The sequence below is a fragment of the Cupressus sempervirens genome, chromosome 1 (genome assembly GCF_028749045.1).
Source record: "Cupressus sempervirens isolate cs-2001-9-10 chromosome 1, ASM2874904v1, whole genome shotgun sequence".
Lineage (NCBI taxonomy): Eukaryota > Viridiplantae > Streptophyta > Pinopsida > Cupressales > Cupressaceae > Cupressus > Cupressus sempervirens.
In genome coordinates, this window is record NC_143118.1 from 319,134,326 (window position 1) to 319,159,311 (window position 24,986).

The 24,986-nt window shown below is 38.2% G+C and overlaps 1 long non-coding RNA gene across 3 annotated transcripts in view; it reads right to left on the reverse strand.

Moving 5' to 3' along the window:
* Positions 1 to 11,126: 11,126 nt before the first annotated feature.
* The window catches only part of LOC149577430 (uncharacterized), a 56,705-nt gene continuing 42,845 nt past the window's right edge, over positions 11,127 to 24,986 (reverse strand). For all 3 annotated transcript variants that reach the window (XR_016352726.1, XR_016352695.1, XR_016352709.1), the window contains one exon: positions 11,127 to 11,455. This is a non-coding gene — a long non-coding RNA (uncharacterized LOC149577430). The remainder of the gene's footprint in view (positions 11,456 to 24,986) is intronic.

The window sequence follows — 24,986 nt, forward strand, 5'->3', positions numbered from 1 at the left end:
TAAAAAAACTGGTAAAGGCGTGTTAGGTATAGAATCAGCCGGAAAGAGGGCTTAGAGGAAGCAACTCAATCAGGATTCAGCTATGAGTCAAGATGTGCAGGCAAGGCTTTCTGCAGTGCAGCCACGTGGAAAGGACAAGGGCAAGCAAAGGGCCAAAGTACAAAATCAGCCAGAGGTGCAGACAACACCGCAGAATGTAGCATTCGAAGGGTTGAATGGGTTGGACTGTAGGAAGTGGTGGAATGAAAATCTGGATACCCACCTCGTCAAAGCAAGCATCTGAAAGGCACAAGTGGAGTGGGCAATCCGCATCCCATAATTGCGGCATATGACAGGCACTCCCAGAAGAGTTCAGTTCCATATTTGGGGTACGACGTGGTGGTTTCATTTCAGCCAACTGACTTTACCAGAGTATTCGGCATTCTAGGAGCGGCACAAGGAGGGAAGAAAACTGACAGTAAGCCCAAAAAGATGGACAAGGAGAGGAAGTTTCAGTTGGTACAGTTAGTGTACAATGACCAGGTACAATAGTAGAAAGATACCCTTATTGGCACTTCAAGAGGAAGAGGGTTGCGAAAATCTGACATCAGAGAAGGCCATTGGAAGTGCCTCATGGACGTGGTTAAAAGTAGACTGACAGGATCAAGCAAGGCAACAAACATTTCCTTTCCATTGGTCAGTATGATGAATGGACTCATGAACGGGAAGGTGTACAACTGGGCTTCTCTTTTGGCCACGTGTATGGATGAGTTCATGACATTGCAACATAAAACGTTTTACATGCCGCATTATGCCATCAAACTCTTTCTGGAGGCAATTGCGAGGATGATACCCCAGAACAAATTGGAAATAGAGCCAAGTCTGGCAGTACCTAGGGAGCCTCCAATAATGCAATGGAAGCATTTAGACTCACCTGCAAGGCAGAGGGCGTCGATCAGAAGAGGGCATGACAAGAGATGGAGGAATCAGGCAACACAGATAGTGTCCGCTAGGATACATCTTGTGAGGAGGGCGAGTCAGAGGATACAGAGGTGAAGCAAGATGAGGAGGAAGATGATGAGGAAGTTGGGTTGATTTCAGCGACCCCACTTCGCTTTCCGCGACAGTTGCCAGCTGTGCCAACAACTATCACACCATCCATTCTGTCATTTTTACCTTCGCATATGCACACCATGGTGGATGTTCATATTCCAGGGTTCAGACAATTTCGGCATCTAGTGCTGATGACCCCAATCACTCTTAATCCCAGATCATGGACAGCAGTAGCAAGATTAGTTTCACACTCAGTGCCTGTCCAACCTTCAGTAAGCCGGAGGACAGCGTCACCAGCAGGTACCGCCTATGGGTACACAACCTACGGGATCACAGCCTCAGCCAGCGGTTCAAGAATCGACCCCCATACCTATAGCCACGAGTTTGCCTCAGCCATCTCCTATAGCAGAGCCGACAGTCACGGAGGGTGGAGTCAGTCAGGGAGGCGCACAAGAGCAAGTCCGTCTAGAGGTGATTGGGATGGATGCAGTAGTCACAGTAGCCAACACTCTGTTGCATGAGGCAACGGATCAGGATGTTGATTTGAGCATACCGGAAGCAAAACCCAAAGTGCCAGTAGTGGAACGGATGAGCTTAGTAAGTCAGGCAAATGAGTACCTAAGGCAACAACTACTTGCCCCTGTTGCCAGAGGTCCCTCCATCCAGTCTCCCATGAGAGAAGACTTGTAGTTGGAGGCCATTTGGTCGAATAGCGAGGTAATCGAGGTACCGGCATCACTGGGGGTGGAGGATCAAAGTGTAGCAGCAGCAACAGAGAAAGTAGATGGAGGGGTGCAGGTGACAGACCCTCTACAGCTAGTGGAAGAGAAGGATAAGGATGTTCGTTCATGCCTTGCTGACATCACAGAGCGAAGCAAGTCCCTGGCAGAGTTGGTGCTTACAAAGAAAAGACGGGCAAAGGCTAGGCAGGAAGCTCGAGAGACGATTGAAAAGGCTCGGGAGGAGATGGCCAACAGACTAGCCACCTAGCGGATTGAATGGGAAGCAGAGCGGACAGCCCTGTTAGCACAACTCGAGGAAAGTGCACGAAGAAAGCAACAGGCAAAACAACAACTAGCAGCAACGGAACAGTGTTTGGCAGCAACACTACAGGAGGACTCAGCAAAATAGGCTTATGATCAAAAAGAAGTTGAGTGCCAAGAGGTCACTTTGATGCTAAAAGAAGTAGTGCAGGAGAATTCCCAGATCAGAGCTGATTTGAAGGTCCAGACAAATCAAGTGTATCAGCTTCAACGCAGCCGGTCTTCACAATCTGAGACACAACCTTCTGGTTCATGATGTCTATGTTGTTTTTATGAATAAATATAATTAGTTGTTTTGAATTTTGTTGTGTTGTCATCCGGAGACGACTTTTCTTTTTGGGGGGGATGATGTCATCGGTAAATATCGTGTAGTCGACAGGGTGTCAGGATGTATCCCGTTGGTATATGATCCTTCGGGAAGGTTCTTGTTATGTAGCCGACAAACCCCTTCGGGAGGGTTCTTCGAAAAGTATTTATGCACCCTCCGGGATCATTGTAATCATCATGATAAGCATAATGTAGTGTCTTGGCATATGCGAATAAAACAAGTTCTGTTGTTCTCATCTATTGTCTGTATGCGTTAATTTCTTTACCCAGTACGGTAAACAATCATTTAAATATGTAATCTGAAATAGGAGTCACACCTATTATTTCTCCATGTGAACAAATGCACATTCAAAAATTAGAAAGGGTACATCTCAATCACCACCCAACTTACCACAAATAGTAAGTACTAAGCCCAAATGAAGTCCAATCTGAGCCAAATGAAGACTAGCCTGTAACTTACTGAGTTGTGGAGAAGATAAGACCCTCCAAAGCCAAGCCACTACCTCAAAAGACCCTCTATCCACAATAATTAGCCTACGAGGATCACAATAATATGCTAATCTCTCAAACTCTGATACTGGCAAAAATAGGGACATTACACCATTTTCGGTCTCCAAGCAAAAACATTGGTGTTTAAGGAAGAAATAAACCATGCATATGCAACCAAAGAATGCGATTTGGTATTTAGATACGCGCAAACACCATTTAAAGGGTGTTTTTCCTCATTACATGCCCAAAATGTCACATGTAAAGGCAGAAAAAGGGTATGTTTTTCTCCAAAAATACCCAAACACATTTCTTTTTGCCCATGTGTTTGCATTTGACGGTCATGTTTTGGTGTTCAAATAGATGTATTTGCATTTGAATGTAAAAACCCTTGGTTTTTCCTCTCAAAATCTTAGACAACCAATGAACTAATTCCACTATTTTATTTTATTTAAACTATATCTCTTTGAATTCTTCAAATTGCATATTAAAACAATGGAATTAATTCATTGGTTGTCTAAGATTTGCAGAGGAAAAACCAAGGGTTTTTACAGTGGTATCAAAGTGGTTTCCTGCCATCCTGTGGGGTAGGAAAGTAATTTCATTTTCAGATCTGTTTATGGAGTGACCACCACTTCAATTTCTCCAACTATGGACAAACATACAATTGGCAGTTCTAGAAGGCAGGGGAGTAATGAGGAAGTTGCGTAAAAATGAATGCTTTGCAAGAGAGTATGGTTAAACTTAAGTTTCATCAACAAAGGTTGGCAGAGAGCTTGTCGGATCCTGCGACAGTTGAAAGGGCAAAGAGGTATATGCTTTCCACCTTTAGAAGGCCGACATCGAGGTTGCAAGGAAGGAAGCTTGAGTTTTCCCCGATAGGTATCCATGATGCTGATGTACCTATATTTAGTGCAGCACCTGCTAGCCCTATCTGCAGTGTTGATGATGGACTCATTACACAAGAACATGTGAATGTGCCCGTGATGGGTAGCAGCACTGAGCTTCAGCAGGTTGAGGCTCCCAAAGTAGTCACTATGGTTAGTTCAGAGGCAGTTGGTGATGTACTTATCACTGACTTTTCAGACTCGCCAGAGGAGGGAGTTGTTATTGGCGACTTATATGTCAGCTACTATAGTGTTGCTCTAGTACAAGATGCAGTTACTTCCTTAGGTGGGACCAAGGCATGTATGGAGTCACCCAACTATGATGTTGGTTATATAGGTGTTACAACGAAGACGAGAGATATGGATGCAGATGGTATGGACACATCTAATGATACTATGAGTTGCACCAGGTATGATATCCCTTATCAGATATTGGGTGATGACTCCGAGGAGGTTTTGGTTAAGTCCCAGGATCGATGTTTACACAATCTTACAATTGAGGTGGAAGCTGAGACATGCAAGGAGATTGATATTGTGAGGGTTTATGTTTCTTCGGATGAGGAGTTGTGCGAGGATGATGGCACACGTATGAGTGATCTTGTGATGGGCAATTATGATTTAGTTTCCTATCACAGTGCAATTAGTGAGATAGAGAGGTTGCATAGGAGTTAGGGGTTACAAAGACATCATGTGACCAGTCAGCTGAAGGTGAGTGATAGTGACATTTCTTCAAGTCTTGGGCATCATGATGTTGTCCGTCAAATGTTAGCTACATCTAGTCAGGGTGCTCCTATGTCTGATGAGTGCGATGATAGTACTCTTTCTCTAGTGGAGGTTCATGCACTTCGAAAGGCTGTCAGGATCTTGAAGCATAATTACTCGCAGCTAGTTGCTGACTAGGATTATCTTCTGGAGTGGGGTAGCACCTGTCATGAGACATTATTAGAGAAAGAGGAGGTGGTGGAGCTCACCCAAGAGCTTGAGGTAACTGTGGACTCTCTTCAATGTACTCAGTTGGCTCTTCAGGAGTCATTGTCACGATTGGATGAGGTAACCATGGAGTTGGAGCATGTTCGGACCACACCAGCCCCAGATCCAGTCAATTGCATATGGTGGTTAGTGGTGAGTTTGCTTCTATGGTTGGGGGTGATGGATGTGATAATGGGGCCAACACATCTGTCCAAGATATGGGTGCAGTAGGTATGGATGAGATGAGAATATCAAGGGAGTTGGGCTCTCGTGCTGATTTGCTTCCTTCAGCTGGAAGCGAATCTATTTCTTCATCTCATACAATTGATAGCATTGGATAGTTGGCAGTGCCACATTTTTCGAAGGATTAGTTGTAGGTCGCAGGGGAGCAGGTGGATGCTTCCACATATAATTTCTAGTGCACAAATTCCTTCATGGAGTATCTATTGAGGGCGGATTCATATAGAGTGTCTAAGGGTACTCTCATCCGAGGCTCTCATGTTATTCGGAGGTTGGTGCGAAGGATTGTACAGAGTATGTCTGCTATGCTTCCTCACAAGGATTTTGAGGTTGGGTTTGCTAAGAGGGTTGCCCAAGATCTTGCCCGACCAATCATTCGGAATCAGAGGTTGGAGCCAGCTTCTAATTCCCAGTTTGATTATGATGAGCCCTTGACAGAGATTGGGAGTTTTTATTGGCATTACACTGTGAGGAGTGCTCATCATTTTTCTTTTGACCCAAAGGTAGAGGACTTGGTTTCACATCAATGTGGATTTGCCCCAATTTTATATTTTATGGGATGGGTTAGCACCATCTTTTGCAGATGGGATTGATAGCTGCTTGCAATATCTACACACCTCAGACATTTTGGTAGAGGTTGGAGTTGGTGTTGGTGATTCAGGTACCTGTGGTTGTTACCATCTCCACAGTGCAGTTGGGTATGATTATCAGGTTGATGGGAACTTAGGTGTAGACAGAATTGGTATTTCAGTTGCGTTGAGTTCCGACGGGTTGTTGCCTTCATCAGCACACAACAAGGATGGTACACAATTCTACCTTTGGGATCCAGGTGGATTGTGTGTTCATTTTGCTCCGGCATTTCTTAGGGACAAGCAATCTTAGGGAGGGAGGACTATAATGTCCCCGTTTTTGGCCAGTTTGTGCAGTTGATAGAGTTAGCTCATCATAGCGACCCTCATGAGCTAACATGGCATTTTTGGGGTCTCAATTATGAATTTACTACTTTTAGTAAGTCTATTTTTAGTAGTTGCTATTCTTGGCAGTGCAGTGGGTCGCTTCGCAGTTGGTCGTCACTTGCGGTTGATCAAGCTAATAATTGCATGAGCTCTTATTTATTTATTATTCATTGAGTTGCATTATTATAATAATGTTTATATTATTATAATAATGACTTTTAGAGATATTTCTAAAAAGCAAGTTGGAAAGTTTCTAGTATTGAGTTCTTTTGAGAAACTTCCACATTTTCTGAAGTGGAGTTTTATGGAAACTTTTGCCAACGGAAGCTTATAAATGAAAGCTTATTTCATTGGGAAAGACACGCTTGATTATATATTTGATTTCGTGCTTCGTGGCTTTTTCCTGGGTTCTAAACTGTATGCCCTTGCTAATGTATAAGGGTTGGAAATTCTAAGAATTGCATTAGCAATTTAGCTGCTGAAGTATAGCTAAGATTGCCTAACTTCTCTACTGTTCATCACTATATCTGAGAAGTATTTTCATTCCACTATTTAAGTATAGTGACTTTGATATTTGTTGGATTCTCCTACTATGTCCACTGTGGCTAAGGAGACGAACATCCTGGAGGTTAATTAATTGTTGTTGTTTGGCAATTAAGGAGGGATCGAACTGGTTATTGTGACAGCTGGAAGTGTCATTCTAGAAATAGGTGTGGTATTAGGGGTTTCAATTTGAACATTACTAAGGTATAGCAGGTGATTAATCTTCTGCAATCAAGTGGCCAAGTAAATCTTCTGCAATCACGTAGGTAACCCATGAAGTGACATCGACATCAGACGTCCTTTATAATTTTGTTGCTGTTGTAATTGAGATCGGAATTCACCATTCCAATATTGAGCGTGAAGTCTAGTTGCATTTGAAATTGGAGGTGGCAGTTGCCAAATATTGAAGCAACGTGAATGCATTCTAGACATCCTTGCTAATTGGAGGCAATTGTAAACATATTCAACAAATAGGTTCTTGCAAAATATTGTAATTTGATTATAAGTTTGCTCATAAAAACTCGTCAATAAATGTAAATAAATCTGGAGTTTTTTTTATGGTCATTTTGTCAAATAAAAACCTTTGGTTTTTCCTCTGCAAATCTTAGACAGCCAATGAACTAATTCGACTGTTTTATTTTATATAAACTATATCTCTTTGAATTCTTCAGATTGCATTTTAACACAATGACCATAAAAACAACTCTAGATTTATTTGCATTTATTGAAATGGAAAGACAAGTTTTTATGAGCAAACTTATTATCAAATTACAATATTTTACAAGAACCTATTTGCCGAATATGTTTGCAATTGCCTCCAATTAGCAAGGACGTCTAGAATGCATTCACGTGGCTTCAGCATTTGGCAGCTACCACCTCCAATTTCAAATGCAACCAGACTTCACACCCAATATCCGAATGGTGAATTCCGATCTCGATTACAATAGCAACAGAATTATAAAGGATGTCTGATGTCAATGTCACTTCACGGGTTACCCACGTGATTGCAAAAGATTTTCTTGGCCACTTGCTAGCCGTATTTCAATGTCGCCAATCACCTGCAATACCTCAGTAATGTCCAAATTGAAACCCCCAATACCACACCTATTTCCAAAATGACACTTCCAGCTATCACAATAACCAGTTCGATCCCTCCTTAATTGCCAAATAGCAGCAATTAATTAACCTCTAGAATGTTCGTCTCCTTAGCCACAGTGAACACAATAGGAGAATCCAAAAAATATCAAATCCGCTATACTTCAGCAGTGGAATGAAAACACTTCTCAGATATAGTGATGAACAATAGAGAAGTTAGGCAATCTTAGCTATACCTCAACAGCTAAAGTGCAAATGCAATTCTCAGAATTTCCAACCCTTATACATCAACAAGGGCATACAGTTCAGAACCCAGGAAAAAGCCAATAATCACAAAATCAAATATATAATCAAGCGTGTCTTTCCCAATGAAATGAGCTCTCATTTATAAGCTTCTGTTGGCAAAAGTTTCCATAAAACTCCACTTCAAAAAAATGGAAGTTTCCCAAAAGAACTCAACACTAAAAACTTTCCAACTTGCTTTTTAGAAATATCTCTAAAAGTCATTATTATAATAATATAAACATTATTATAATAATGCAACTCAATGAATAATAAATAAATAAGAGCTCATGCAATTATTAGGCTAATCAACCGCAGGTGATGACCAACTACCAAGCCACCGACTGCACTGCCAAGAATAGCAACTACTAAAAATAAGCTTACTAAAAATAGTAAATCCAAAACTAAGACCCCCAAAACGCTGTGTCAGCTCACGAGGGTCGCTATGATGAGCTAACTCTATCAACTGCACAGACTGGCCAAAAACGGGGACATTACATTGAAGCCCACGTTTTTTACCATTTCAAGCTAGAATGGCTCATGTTTTAGGGCGCGTTTTTCTCCAAAAATGCCCAAGAACATGTGTTTTTCAAAAACATTTGCATTTAAAAAAGATTGAAGACCACATTTTGGCATATACATGCAAAAATGTCCATGCATTTGACCTTGGAGATCATGATTCACAACTTTGAATATATCAAGGGCACTTAATGGTTGCATGTGTTTGCACTTGGAGGACCTAATTTTGGAGAAGACTTGTTCATCCAAACTTCTCTTTCCTCCATTTTTGGCTCACTAAGCTCCAAGTAAGTAGAAGGATTCAACTCTGTTTGTATTTCTTACTTTTTTTGCTACAATATTGCATTCTTTGGCTCATTTTCGTCCATTTGTTCAAATGCAAGCCTTGTCTTTTGCATTTTGGCTTTAAATATGTTTGAAGTCCTCTCATTGCAAATGCAAAAAAATCTTCCAAACACCAAAAATGAAATTTCCATGTAAAGGGATATTTTAATGTTTGTCATGTTTGAGTCAATAGCAAGAGGTAAGTTGTCTTGCTTTTAGTTTTTATTTCTTGTTTGTTGCTTGTTTTGAATTATTTTTGGAGAAAAGTAGAAGTTTTCACCCAAGAATGCAAGTGCATTTTCATGTTTTCATCACCCGCACTTCATCCATTTTCCTAACTCGCTTATTTTTCACTTTCTCATACATGTAATTGCACTTGCTACACCCGATTGCATGTTTTACATCATGTAAAATGAGAAATTTTTACCACTTGCAATGACATCTAGAGAACCCAATTTGGGTGAAAACTCACATTTTAAAGCACCCAAACTCTCATCTTACACATACTCAAATGCTTCCAACCTGCATTCTTGACCTTTCCTAACAAAAGCCCTATTTTTGCCCACATGTATTCCATCATCCTGAACCCAATTTTGCCCATTTTTGCCCAAAATATATGTTGTTCCTTTCATTCCCAGCCTTGAAAAGTGCTCATTGTAACTCAAATCCTAAAGTTTTCAAGGATCCAATCTCATTGGAAGATGTTTTCATCTTCATATTGCGACACACTCCATAAGATAAGTCAAAATTTCCTTAAAGAATAGAGACATACTGTCAACGTGTGCTTCGAATCCAATGAAGCAATAATTTATTTGGACTACACTTTCCCTGTGGTTGGCCTAGAACATGAGTTCGTGTGGGAATGTGCCAAAGCACTTTAATTTGTAAAAAAAAAAATCATTTGAAGATGTTGATGGGAAAGTTGTTATGGGTTTATATCCAAACATCATTGAGAAGGTTTTTCAAAGTGCCAAAAACTCTAGAATACGATTCTAATAGAGATGAATTCACAACTAGGGAATGAGGAAAAGCTTGATTACATCAAGTTTCCAAATAATAAATGTCAATTCATCTAAGAGAGTGCAGTAGCGTGGAATACAACGACTTCTAATCTAGTGATCATCCACAATTGCATCACCAAGTACAAAGGCTTTGTTGATAATCTACAAGATTGATTCATTCAGAATTAACAGCTCCAACATTTTCATTAAGTGTTTATCAACTTTGTAGATGCAAAAGATAGATTACATGTAACCACAATCATTTAATTCAATTGCAAGTCCTCGTGACATGTAATCCAATAATTCTTCTTATCTAATTTTAATGAGTCAAAGTGGTTGAGTTTCTCCCACTTTTTCCTACTTCTTTATCTCACTTCTTCCCTGTATAAGAAGTGCCCCCCTCATTGTAAAAATCATCCTTTATTGAATGCAAGAAAGCTCTACCAAGCTTGTGCAAGCATAGCTTTGATTGTGGTAAAAATTTGGAAGAAAAATGAATAAAAAGAAGCAATTGGATTCGAAGCTTTGATAAGAAGCAATTGTGATAGCACAAATTGGAAGCTTTGATAGTAATTTGTGTCTATTGTCTTGGATTCATGTTTTATGGTATGTTTAAATAGTAGAGCATAGTGAGTTAAGATACAATACGAGCTGAAGCTTTGACTCAAAGCGATCATGGTGATACATAGACTATAAGCTTTGACTTTAGCATGTATTACCATATCAAATTCAAGAAAAATAGTTAAAATTTCCCTACTTTTGGAAGTTTTCCCCCCCTAATGATGGAGGTTTTTCTTTTAGAATAGATTAAAAGTATAAAAATAATTTATAGAAGGGAAATCATCTACTTCTAGAAGTCTTTGTGCAATGGTTGTGATTATTCTTATAAATTAGACAAATAAGACTTAGAGCCAAACCATACGCTTTCAATCAAGTTGTTGTTGGTTTATCGGTAACATCGTGTTCAACTATTAGATAGAAGTGTAGTTTAGAAATTTAATCATGCTTGTTACTCGCTTCACGGGTAAGTAGATTTTTTCCTAAAAGCTAAGAGGAAAGAATATTGGTAACCCCCCTTACAAAATCTCTCAACTTCTTGCTTATCTTGAGTTGATCCAAAGATCGGTGAGAAGGGGGAGCCTTTCCATTGAGGTAGGAGAGACTTGGTCTCATATTCTGTGGTTGGTCTACCTATTTTGCAACTGAATTAGCACAAACTATCAGTTACAAAATATCCACCCAACAATAGAGGAAAAAGTTAAGAGAATTTTTGTCATCTAACCTAGTAATGTTGTGCAGATTTAAGAGGTTTGGGCACTAAAAACCCCTTGAACACGTGGTTTGGAGATGAATTTAAGTATCCATGTCCTTGGTTTGGTTAGGTTGTGTCCTTTAGAGCTACTATGTTACTTACTTTTAACATATGTTAAAATTCAGTCCTGAAAATTTTATTTGCTGAAAGCACTTGTCATTTGATATTTGAAAGAATATAAATGTCCTTGTATCATTCATCTCTCGAATATACAATTGATATTTTACAAAAGAATGAAATGCTGAAATTAAAGTATCTCACACAAGCCGTGAGTTTAACTACTTTTTTTATACATATTGACAATAAAAGAAAGGTATGACATATGAGAAAAGAGTCAGGGGTAACCAATCATTGCCTTTTGAGCCTTTGACTAGTTAAGTGTCCTTTGTTGCTTCTCCTGGTCTGGTCCTCGATCTGGTAGCTCCTGGTTCTCGTTTTCCTGCATAAGAAAAAGCAAAGTTAGATCTTAAAGATCTAAGCAATAACTGGTTATCCAAAACTACGTACCCGCACATGTCCTATTTCTCTTATTTTGAATACATACAAAAACAATACAAATCACAAAGGAGTACTTTATGAGTGTCACGAGCCCGTGCTCGAACCTCATGGAATACTTTTCAAATATTACAGAACGAGATAATTCAACACTCAAAGAGTTGTTTCAGAATATGATAAAAATTGCATAACTTGCTGCAGGAAGGATCAAGTATGGAGATACCACAGAACGTTAATATAGTGAGATAGCCAATTTCAAGTAGAAGTAAAATATGCTGAAGATTGAGAACAGTATTAATGAGATAATGCACAAAATACATAATTGACAAGTGTCAAGACTATAATTTGGTATGGTCGGCCCTCTAGAACTTCATGGAATAAAACTCATGTTAGGATTTGAAATATGTCACATTCATGAAATTTCTAGTCATTCTTTTCACTTGTGCTGTTTGGGTAATTCATTCCAAATAGATACAATTGCATATCATTTACCAGTCTTAAAAGCATTCTATCTTGATGGCATCAGAGTATTTTCTTCTCAACAAACAGGTATGAGCAGCTGTCTAAAATGGAGGGTAATGCAACAGTAACAGTAACCGACACCAGCAAACCAAGTGAAATCAAAATGTAAAAGATGGAAAAGTTTTGAGAAATTGCATCAAAAGCAAGCTGAAGAAAAGCTAGCAGCAGAACTAGAACAAGAAATGAGGCCCAGAAGCAAGCTCTGTCAGACTACATTTCAAAATTTGACTTCAAACTTTTCAAACATGCATTACAAGAAGGCATCTGAAAATTGTGATAGGTTTAGATCACTTGAGGAAAAGTAATTTTCGGCTTGGAAGAAAAAAATACAAGAATAAAGATACATTACAGCTGCATAGGGAGGGACTAGAACTCATTGTCCTAGGTCAAGTTGCTGTAGTTCTACTTATCAATGAAAACCAATTGCTGAACAAGGGCAGTAACAATGAAATCACTGTGGATCAAAAGATTTTAACAATTCAAAATGTTTTACAATCTCAGGCATGGGAACATTGTCAGATCTTTTTTGGAACAAGGAGTTCTTGAATGGTTGACAGGAAAAGGCATATTAAGGCATACAACTCAGCCATAGCATACAAATGAAATACAACATGTTAAGGCATATTAACTCAGCCATAGCATTTAATCAAATCGAATTATTTTTACCCAGCAAATGACAGCTCCAAAATAATCATCTACAGCTGCAAATGAAAGAAGATACTCACATAAAAATCAGTAATGAGCAGCTACAGGCGAGATTACACCAAATTTCCTTCAAACACCAAATTTCCTTCATGAACTGGCCGCATAAACATGAAAATATGCCCAGATTTGTTTTCTACAACAGCACTGGTGTTTATATTCAGCAATATACCCGACTTCCATACAGAAGGGGTAAAACCCTCAACAATGGTGACTCAAACAGCAAGGTGAAAACAAATAACAATATCCTCTTTTACGGCGCTTCCAGCAGCACAAGTAAAGTGCAAATGAAGATATTACAGTTTAACTTTATACAACAAAGTATCAACATGTGCATGGAAACACTTGTATGATGAAGAGAAGCCACTATTACAAGCTATAAAGGCTCAATTTAAAAATGATATCGCATTTGGGAGGTTCTTATGTGTACGAATTCTATCTGGTCCAAATACGATACAAGGGCTCAAATAGAATTGTTTGTATAATAAATTGATGAGTAATCAAACATATCATGCTCTACAAAATGCAATGGCCATTATTATAATTGTTTTTTATTTGTAAATCATTACTGCAAAAGAGACCACAATTTCCAATGCACAAATTTTGGTTCAGCAGCTGAGGAGAATTATACAAAACAAAACTATTCAAACAGGAAAGAAGGCAACACAATGCAGAAGTAAAGAATACAAAATATTAAGGATAAGCTAGAATAGAGTCAATCACATCGAAATTCCTCCAATCACCATGGTCGGCGGAACTTAATGTCATAGTATATGTACTTACTGAAATGACCCTTACTATAAAGGTCAATAAGATCCAATGCTAAACTGAGACAATTCGTAAAACACTTGTCTTGTAGTCTGAAACTGTACTATAAAAAGATAATGTTCTATAAAATTTGCCAAAACTGGGCATACAAACTATTAAATGATTAAGGGAGTGATGTCTCAATCAATTCACCAAATGTGCTGGTTGTAACCAATGTAATGGACAATGGTAGTATCAACAGAATTCAAGTAAATTTACCTTAAGGACAGTTCTGTTACTCATCTGATGGTAATGATTAATCCTTACAGTATTTGTAACCAAAGAAACGTGAATCGGAATCGGATCGGAATCGGCAAGGCCGAATCGAATCATGAATCAGCAATGAATCGGCGATGAATCGGCAAATTTGAAAAAACCCTTTAAATTTAAAGATTTTAACAATTTAAAACTTATTTCATGCACCCTTTATTGAATATAACTTAAGCACACTATAACATCATCAAATAGAAGTTAAAACTTAACATACATAAACATGGAACATAAAATCCATCACATACGTAACTATTTTATCTAAAATGTAAATTGTAGGCTAGCTGAAGTAAATAGAAATCAAATGATCATAATGATTTAAATCATAGAATGTATGTAAGATGATCCATAAGACATCAAATCATAAATGTATGTAAGAATCTAAGATGAAGATCCATGAAAGTTTGAAACATGTCTATCAATGAATCAGTATCAATATCTGTAAACAAAATATAAAAACAAGGCTCCAACTCAAGCCTCAGGGTCATAGTCATCATCATCCTCAACATCACCCTCAAGCTCGGCTACAGCCTCAGCCTCAGCCTCTGAGTATTCAGTCTGCCTAGTAGCAAGGCGTCTAATGTAGGTCCTAGAGGACTGTCGAGCCATATCTCCCGCATATAAGATGGGCTCACGAACGTCGCTAGGGCCTGTGTCTGTGCGTGCACGTGTGCGTCTACCAATGCCTGAAGAACGTGCTCTAGCTGCCTCAGCCTCTATATCCACCTAGTCAATCCACGCACGGTCTTCCTCAGTGAAGACTGGATCTACAACCTCTGTGAGCCACTCTGATTCTGGATCAATCTCCTCCAGAATGATCGGAGAGGAGTCAGTGCCCAAAATCTGTCTGATCCTAAGACAGAGGTTGTAATGAACGAAGACAAAATCATTCAACCTCTGCACTGTCAACCTGTTTCTCCTCTTCGAGTGGATGTGCTCGAACATGGACCAACTGCGCTCACATCTAGAAGCACTGCTTGGCTGACTCAGAATACGAATGGCAATTTTTTGAAGTTTTGGGGTTGTGGCCCCAAACATTTGCCACCATCTATCTGAAATAAGGGAAAATAAAAATAATTAGTCTCATTTACAAATTACAAATTACAAGTTAACTCTAAAATTACATAATCAACTTTAAGTTTAGAATCTAGATTCATGAACATTGAATATATTATTTAATTTTTACCTGGCTGTATTGTTTCCCGAGCATCTATGGCTACCCTGCTAGAGAAAAGTGGCCCTTCTTTATTATTGAACTTATCAAGCTCAATAATTGCAGCACTGCTATCCTCATCAGTACTCAACCTCTGGATCACTGTATATAATCCGGTGAGAACCTCCTCATCCGCCTTGAAGTTAGGACGGAAACGAAATGCCGAATTCAAAAGGTAAGCTGCTGCATGGATGGGTCTGTGGAGCTGATTCTGCCATCTCCTATCAATGATGTCCCAAATAGGGGCATACTTCTCCTGCACTCCTGCATACTGAGCTCTAATGGCCTCCTTGGCCCTATCCATGCCCTCATATATGTAGCCCATAGAGGGCTTCTCCCCATCAGCAATTCGTAGGAGAGATACAAGGGGCTCAGTGGCCTACATATAAAGTAAAACAAAAATTTGAGTCAAAACTTAAACATAGAATAATTCAATAATATAACTTAAGGTAAAACTAAATCATTAAACAATTAGCATAGTAAACTGTAAAATATTAAATGTTAAATTGCAATAAAATTACCTTAAGGATTTCTCTAGCAGGTTTCCAAAAACCATTATCATCAAATATGCAATCCACCACATCTATCCCTGCAATGGTCGTAGCATAGGAAGATGAAATCCACTCCCGCCCAACAAACATGCTCTTCAAATCATCCCTTGATGTCAACAAGGACTGCAAGGTGATGAAATTCGAGGCAAACCTCGTGATCCCTGGACGAGCTAACTCTTTGTCTCCTGTGTACTTCCTCATTGTGCTAAGGACAAATGAATCATTATAAATAAACTTGCATATGTTTTTTGCCCTTTCCACACATGACTTGACCCACTCAAGTTTGCCAATTTCCTCCAACATGAGGTCAAGGCAGTGTACTGCACAAGGGGACCAAAATATGGTGGGGTGCCTCTCCATCAAAAATTTGCCTACAACAATTTTAAGATAATTAGAAATTCAAATTTCAAACATGTTAGAACTTAGGAAACTTAGAAATTCTAAGTTAGAATTAGAAAAAGTTCAAAATTCAAATAAATTTATTTTCAAAACTTAAAAAGTTAAAAGTTTACCTGCAGCAACATAACTTGCTGCATTATCCGTCACCACTTGCACCACATGTTGTTCCCCCACCTCTGCTATAACTTCCTCAATAACCTCACATAAGTATGTGGCGTTTTTTACATGAGCAGAAGCATCAATGGATTTGAGGAACATGGTATATCCTACAAGTAACAAAACAACGAATTATAATTACTATTAACAATCAACAAATCAAAATTTGAAATAGTCAATCACAATTCAAAATTATGTATGTAGGAAAGTAGAATGATCAATCACCTCCACAGGATACAAGAAAATTGAGGAGTGTTCTTCCCCTCTTATCTGTCCAACCATCAGTCATGATGGTGCAACCCTTTTCGATCCACTCCTTTCGGTTGTCCTCAAGCTCATGCCTCATATCCTCAACCATTTCCTCCAGGAGGTATCCACTCAACTCAGCCTCAGTTGGAGCTTTAAACCCCGGACCACAAATGGTAACTACATCTATCATGTTCTGCCAATAAGGAGTCCTGTCACAAATAGATAATGATATTGATTAGAAATTTAGATGTCAAAAACTAAAATCATAAAACAAGTAGATATAATTAAAGTTTTACTTTTACTTTTAACTTTAACTTTGAAGATAACAAAGAAAAAAGAATCAATTACCTGGCTGCAATAAATGGAATGTTGCAAAAGTACCAGAATTTGCAAATCTCTTTTCTGGCAGCATCATGAATCTCCTTGTTCAAACCCATGCCCTCAAGTGTGGGTTGGGAGCCAAGAGTAGTGCGGGGCACAAAGTAACTATCCATTCTGTTTTTCCGCACTCTAGGCCGCAATAGGTTGGTGTTGGACTCTGTCTCAGTATGAGACCGACTACCACTAACACTCACATGAGCACTAGCACTAGGATGAAAAGGAGGCCTAGAAGAACCCTCTCCAACACAACCTACGGATGCAGAAGCTGATGCAGATGCACTTGCAGATGTAGATGCGGTTGCGGATGTGGGAGCACGGGAGCCAATACCTCTTAACCCTTCAAGTTGCATTTTCTTAGTCAACTTGTCTTGTTCAATTTTTTCTAATGCCACTAAACAAGTACGTTTTGCCTCAGCGGTTTGATGAGTGCAAACTGTGACATCATGGGCCAGCAATGTGGTATTTCAATCTATAGATACCTCCCGAATTTATTTTTTCTTTGCAAAATATACATTTTGTTTGATATTTGGTTCTCCCAAGAAACTCTTCATTATATTTCCAGCATTCATCTTTTTTACCCATTGTGGAAATTGGAAAATGAAAGCAAAGGGCTGCTGCAATAAAAAAATTCATGTAAAAAATCAAAGTTTGCAACTAATAAACAAAAACTACAAAACAACAAACCCTAGTTTGCAATTTAGTAAAAATAAAAAACATTCAAGATTTGCAAATGAACACTAAAAAAATTTATCAAAAAATGCATACTACACTAACATGCAAAAAAAAAACCAACACTTACCTCTTGCAAATGAGTTGAGGAGTGTTGATATTGACTCCTTAATGCTCCCAATGCAATTTATGGCCTCCCCAGATGGACTTCTGATCTCTTTGGTGCTCTTCCTTCTTGCCGGTTGGAAACCTATGGATTCTCTTTTCTCTTCTTCTCTCTCACTCTTCCTCTCTTCTACTCATACTAAGCAAATAGAAGGCTCTTTAGGGTTATAACAAAGAGGAAAGTCAACTTAGAAAGCAAATAAAACATGTGTTTTTTTTTTTAAATTGAACTTTCTATCCTTGCTGCCACGGCCGATTTCTGGAGATTCACGATGGCGATTTTGGCGATTCAGGTGATTCACAGGAAAAAATCGCCACCAGCGATTTCCAATTCCAAAAAAATCGGGAGCCATGAATCTTATCGCGATTTCGGCGATTTCATGGCGATTTTTGGAACTATGTTTGTAACAATTGCATAACAATGTCTGAGAGTACTTAGTTTTCAAATAATAGGAACAACATCAAGAACTTGAGATTTCTTGCTTCCATGGGTTCTGCCAGATTGTAATGCTGCTAACGGATTTTGGATCAGCCCTTCACATTCTGGGAATTCATTCCAACCTGCTGCACGGGTCTCTGCTCCAATTAGAATGACGACTGTCCTGGGTTCACCACCGCATTGCAATTAGAACCCTCAAATTAGAGTCGACCTGATGACTACTGTATTTTGTGCGATTTATTTATCATAATTCGTAGCCTTTCAAATGATGCCCATACTGATGGAAAATATATTGTTCCGCTGCCGAATTCATCCACATCCGAATTTTCACAATGCGTGTTCTTGCTGACGAATTCGCCAATACTAGAGTGAGTGGTAGAAACTATGAAGACGTGCAGTATACAACTCGTGTAAAATGCCTGACTGGAGCGCTTGAGGTCAGTGAGTTTCTGCTACCTACTCTTGGATATCCGCCGAAAATGGGTTTCCAGACTGAGTCGAAAAAAGGGCCTGAAGTAGCTGCCGGCTCATGCAAGTAAATCACCCAACCTCTAATGTAGCCGTGCGGCAAATAACCCTAGCCCTGGCCCAAATTTCGCCTAGTTCTGCAATATTTCGTGGATGGCAATTGATTCTTCTCAGACAATCAAAAAAATGCAAGAGTTCCCAACTTGGCCTTAGGCCACAGATTTCCGCCCTGATAAAATGACTGTAATGTCACCTCCTGTTTTGCAATAATTTAGGTGATATTCCACACCCTCAAAATTGCTTATCAATGGGAGTTTTCATTCCCAAAGATAATTTGAGAAATTTGCAGACCAAATGACTACAAATTGTTCCAACTGAAATAGAAGTCGAATCCACAAAACCGCTTGTCCCAAATGGGTGCCTTTTGTCCTCTATTTATTCACTTTTTTGAGAAGTCACTGGAAGCTTCCAGAAACGTCTTTTATATTATCTTATTATAATGCACTTTTATTATCAAATAACTATATAAAATTAAATAAATAACTTTATAAAATTAAAAGTGCAATCTCAATTCAACATTAGAACATGTAGGCCCCATTTACTGGATGTAGCAAAATGCAATCATCTGGCAACGAGATGACTCTCTCTCCAAAATCATTTGCCTACGAGAGTCAATGATAGGCAAATCTACTGTAAGAATTGTGTCACTAGAAAGGGGACATGACATTTACAATCAAAAGTGTTAATCTGCCACAATTAGTATCATCCCTAGCGGAAAACCTACATCTTGAGGGTTCATTTGGGATCACCATGCCATTGTGGTGCAGGAGCACCTTGATCCTAAGAGTAGTGCGTAAGTGTTCCATGGAATGGAGTGTTAAAAAATGTTTGTAGGAAAAATATTTGGATTCTACTTACGGACATTACAAAGCCTAGTTGTAGATTGGTACCAAGTGCCCTACGACAAGTAAATCTCCATCTTTCTTTGGGTTGAGTTCAAGGGAGAAAAAAGAAAGTTGGCTTAAATATGCTTACCAAATGTATATTGAATTATTCATTGTTTCTTTAAATTCAATTGAATTGGATGCATAGTAATGTATGTAAAATGCTAGAAATTGACAGCCTTTGTGTGGGTGACATTACAAGGATTTTATCAAAAGATAATTAACAGTTAAGAAAACATGAATATGGTAGCCCGTTGAAATGAATACTGTGGTTAAAAGACATTAGACCAGGATAGGTGTTGAAGACACTAATCTTAGAGATTCATTAGGGAAGGGATTTCTAGTCCTGCACCTTGAGTAAGACAGTGAAAATCTTGAAACATAGTTTATTTTGATAATCCAAATGCAGCAGGCCATTGTCTTTCTTGTCTAGCTTCTAAAGTCTATACTCTAACATATGCAAAGATTTCATAATATGGAAGTCATTCCATCTTTATAGTCACAGGATCTGTTTGTTGATTAAGAGTTTCTTCTCTTGGCATTATTTTGAACACTGAAATTGAGATTATTTTAAGCATGTCTGGCAGGGTTTCGTACAAGCATAATAATTTATTGTTTTCTTCGCCTTGGCAATTGTCTTAATTTTTAAAAGAAAAGGTTACACATTAAATAAAGAATGGTGAGAAAAATTACAATCCAAAACATTGAAAATATAATCCCATCAATGACAATGGACAGTGCTAAAGGCAATTAGGACAGCCTTTCACGTTAAAAATGACATCCTTGCCAAAGAAATTAGTGGGTAGTCATAAGTCCAAACATTACGGTTGTGTACAACCAGTTTATAAAGTGCACAGGGAAGCCAAGGCCAGCCTTTAAAAAGGATGAATAGCATGTTGATACAAAAAAAAATAGGTCAGTCCTATAAAGAATCGAAATTCAAAAAATGGAAAACAATCTAAATGGTTGTGTGACAAACACACATGTTGATAAAAGTTGAACCAAGCAAATTAGTCCATGGGCCCAATGAAATAATAAGTAGAAAAATCAGAGCTAAAGAACTTGATCTCAGACAGTTTATAGTCTACCATGAAAGCAAAATTTTGAAGAATTCCAGCAGTCTGAGTAGGGCCCCGGGAAACATCACAATGAAGACAGGTATCCCATGACACTCATGCCAAATGACCGCGCAGCAATAAGTGATGGCAGACAAAAGTATAGTAGACAATAAATCAAGGTGTTGCAAGAAGATACATGATAGCATTTTAAAGCTCAGTAGCATGACTAACTAATAGTTCGGAGGATAAGATGACAGTCCAACGAAGGATGTTCATCCAGGGCAGCATTATGCAGAGGACACTGCTAGAAAAGGACAAGTAAAGTTATGATGGATGATTACCACCGGAGAAAGAATATTAAGCAAGAAAATAATCAGATCAATATAAGAAAAACAGAGGTTCAAGGTAAAAGGCATAAATGCACTGGCAAATCAGGTCAATATAAGCCAGCACCAATAAAGGATCAAAGTAAAAGAGGAAAAGAAGAATGAACAGTAACCGTCAAAGAAAATAAATGTCAATTCATATATAGATTAATACTTGTGATAGCTTATAACAGACATCCATCTAAGACAAACTGCATCAAATTAAAGTTTAGATAATGGTTTGTTCAGTGGACATATGGACATATCATTTAACGCAGACTGCTATGGTATTTACATTCTTAACTACATAATACTAACACATACAAACTGCATATTATCTCTCACAAGGGTTTGATATTATCTCAGGCTTGATAATAAGGGTTTGATAGTATCTCAGGTTTTAACCAGTGAAAACTTATGCTTCTTGTCTCATTTGAAAGTAAACTCATGACTCTCCATTGTGCAAAAGGTTTGGTATCAAAAGGTTAAAGCATGTGAGAGAAAATCAAAGCCCTATTGTGTCTAACAGTCAATTCCTGTGTGCTGACAGCAGTATTAACAAATTCTTGTTTCTTATTGATATGATATGAACTAAAAATATTTTGTAAGGGATTGGAAAACATTTAAGGGAATGTGATTTACCCTCACCAATTCATAGATGAAAGATATGTGTAAAGGTTCAAGTTTTGTTCATGCAAACTGTCAATCACCTTTAGCAATGATGGTTTCAGCAAAAACAGTAATCTATTTTATTTTTATCAATGGGACATATATTTAGGGGACAAGATGTAAAAGAACTTCCTACTTCCCTCAACCATGGTAGTAAAAGGATTCTTGTATGTATCTTGGTAGATGGACTTTGTAAGAACAATTTTTACTGTCATAGTATTAGCAGTCATTGTAATGTTCATTGCTTTTATGTTACAGTCCAATTACCATGATTGGTACAGTGTTATGGGATCATAGGTTACCTAAAAAAAGAAATATGTTTAAATTTAAGATTGAATGTAAGCGGGTTGATTTTGAGACTTCGGTTAATGTGGAAGAACAGAAGGTCCTATTGTACTGCAGTCATAAGTGTTGAGCAGCAAAGTTCCGTTTCTGCCTGATTTAGTGAATTACATGTTCCCATGAATGAAAAGTTATTAGAACTAGTGGTTATTGTTTCAAATAAGGATGCTTGTAAAATACTAATGCAAGAAACAAGATGTGTCAAGAACCAACGTTTTAACAAGAACTAACAATTGAAATAAGGCAGCAACAACTACTATGGTTGCAGGACAGAGCATGTGGATAAATGGGATACCTAAGAAGGAGTAATTGGGACTATAGGAGAGCAGAAGTAAGGCATGGTGTGCCAGTATGGTAAGATGGATAAAACCAACCTCAATATAGAATCAGTCCTAATATTTTGAATCGGGATTTGGGTATGGATGTAGGTTGTTACCTTGTGTGAACCGTTGTTGTTTTGTTTGAAGACTAAGGAGTTATGTTGTTAAAGAGTACTTATGAATATTGTGGCTGTAGCTAAGCAAGTAAAGGGTTTGGTTCAATTCAAGAACCAGGAATATACCTTGGTACATGGTTTATGTATTGATTGTTTCATTGATGAGGTTGAGGAACCTACCAAGGTTCTATATTAATCTGATTATAATGATGAAAACATTGATTGAATGCCTCTAATAAACTGTCTGATTGATAGAATCAAGATTGTATCATCAGGATCCTAATGAAAAGAAGTTGTTTGGAGATGCTCTGCATCAATCAGGTTTTGTATATTTTGTTTCAAATATATGATGTAATCATATTCATGAGTTGTTTATAATTAGACATCAAATGTGTAAATGAAGTAGAGTAATATGTGTATTTATATTTTCAAATGCATTTGATTGATATCTCACAAGATAGGTTAGTCCTACGGTGGAATGAACCATGCTACATCAGAAAGAGGCAAAGTAAGGTCTGCAGTGGAATGGACCATGCTACATCATACAAAGGCAAGGAGTGAAGCTCGCGCTGGAATGGGCATGGGTTACATCATACAACAGGAAGGGATAAGGCCTGTGGTGGAATGGCTATGGATTACATCATACAAAGACACTATTGGTGAAGGACAATCCATTGAATGTTAGATGACTTAAGTGAATTTCTTTCATATGCATTAGATATTGTTACCTAATCTCTAGATTAGAATCTTATATCTTTTATAGTACCAGTTTATAAGGTTTAAGGCAGATTAGATTGCATACTAAATATTGAATTCAAACCATTGAGACATTTCATTCCTCCAAATTGTTCCTTTGCAATCCAATCTCCTTCCTCCTCTAATACCATGTTGAATTTTTGATAGTGATCGTTAACCATAGGTAAGCAATCAAATATATTGCCTTCCCAACCATAGATGATATTCTCTTATCATCAACCTCTAGCACAGCATCTTCTTAATAAAGAAGATTGTATATAAATTTCACTATGAATCCAAGACAAGAAGATAAATCTTCCTTTATACAAAACTACAACACGAGCTGAAATAGAATCGCTTAGACAATAAATTAATGAGTAATCAAGCATATCGATCTCTAGAAAATGCATGGCCATTATTATAATAATTTCTTATTCACAAAACATTGGTACAAAAAAGACAATTATTTCTAGCGCATAAGTTTGAGTCTAACAGCCAAGTAGAATACTACAAGATAAAATTAGTTGAAACAGGAAAGAAAGCAAGGCAACCTAGAAGGAAAAAATATGAAAAACTAAGGATGAGCTAGAATAGAGGTGGTGATATTGAAACTCCTACAAACACCATGGTGGGCGGAAGTCAATGCCATGGTATATGTACTCACCCTTGAAAGTGTTAATCCACTACAATTAGTGCCATTGATTGAGAAAGACTATAAGGTTAATTGCACCAAGTCTTTCCCTTCCAAATGGCACAAGGTTATAACAAAGCCACTCTCCTCGTGGAATCCTCCCTACTCCAAATCCCTATAGTCTCTTGCAAGTTTGAAGACAATCCTAATCCTCTTGGCCAAAAACCAACCTATCAATCTTCCACTTCCACTTCCATGTTTCTCATTAAGGATTCCACTTAATTCCTTAATGGTCGTTTCCCCTACAAGTGGCTCAAACTCCCTTTATACTTCCTAGGCATGGGTTTGGCACATATTTGTCATCCTTGAGGCATAGAGGTCCTATCCCAACAATTCTCAAACCCTTTACCATTCTATCCATACAAGTTGGTATAGTAGGTACAATTAGGCCTAGTCAAAAATTAGGTTTGCTCACCTAGCTTTTCCCCTTCAACTTCAAATACTTGCAAACATCCTGACAGTCCAAACACAGTTGCAGATACCATTTTGGGGCCTTGACAACTTGCCAAAGGTATTTAAATCCTGCATCGAGGCCAAAGGTTGGGTGTCAATTTAGGAAGAATATCCTAATTGTACACATTTTCCATTCATTTTAGGTTTGCTAGGGACTTCTATGGAACTATATGGACACCATACTTACATGGAATGATAGAGCAAGGAGTTCAAAGAAGTTTGGTGCTGTAAATTAGTAATGTTGTGTAAAACTTTAGGGGTTTAGGCACTAAAAACCCCTTGAATTTGTGATATGGTGGTCAATTTAAGTGACCATTCCCTTGGTTTGGTTGGGGTTGAATCTTTTTGGGCCACTTTCTTTGCAGTTGTTTTGTCTACTAGACCATCACATATGTACTTGAGGCCACAAGAGTATACTTTAGCTCTGGAGTGCCTACGTACTCGTTTCAAACAAATCAAATTCACGCTTACTTCTACTCGTAGGGTTCCTCAAAGGATGCATACATAAATGTTTCCCATTTGCCCTTTTGTTAAAGATTCCTTTGGCTCAAAAATAATACAATAATTGGCTCAAATAAGCATCATCAACATAATAATGCTTGGCTTATTTACAATGTTCACCTAACACATGTCCATAACACATCAAGAATGGAGAGCGAATGTCAATGCATTGCGCACTACACTGTGGGTCCCATTCCTTCTCCTCTTTTTTGCGCCAATGGACATGGAAATAGGAGTTAGCGAATGCCACTGGCAACAAGGTTGTCCTAGGTCAAAGAACTAGCTTCCAA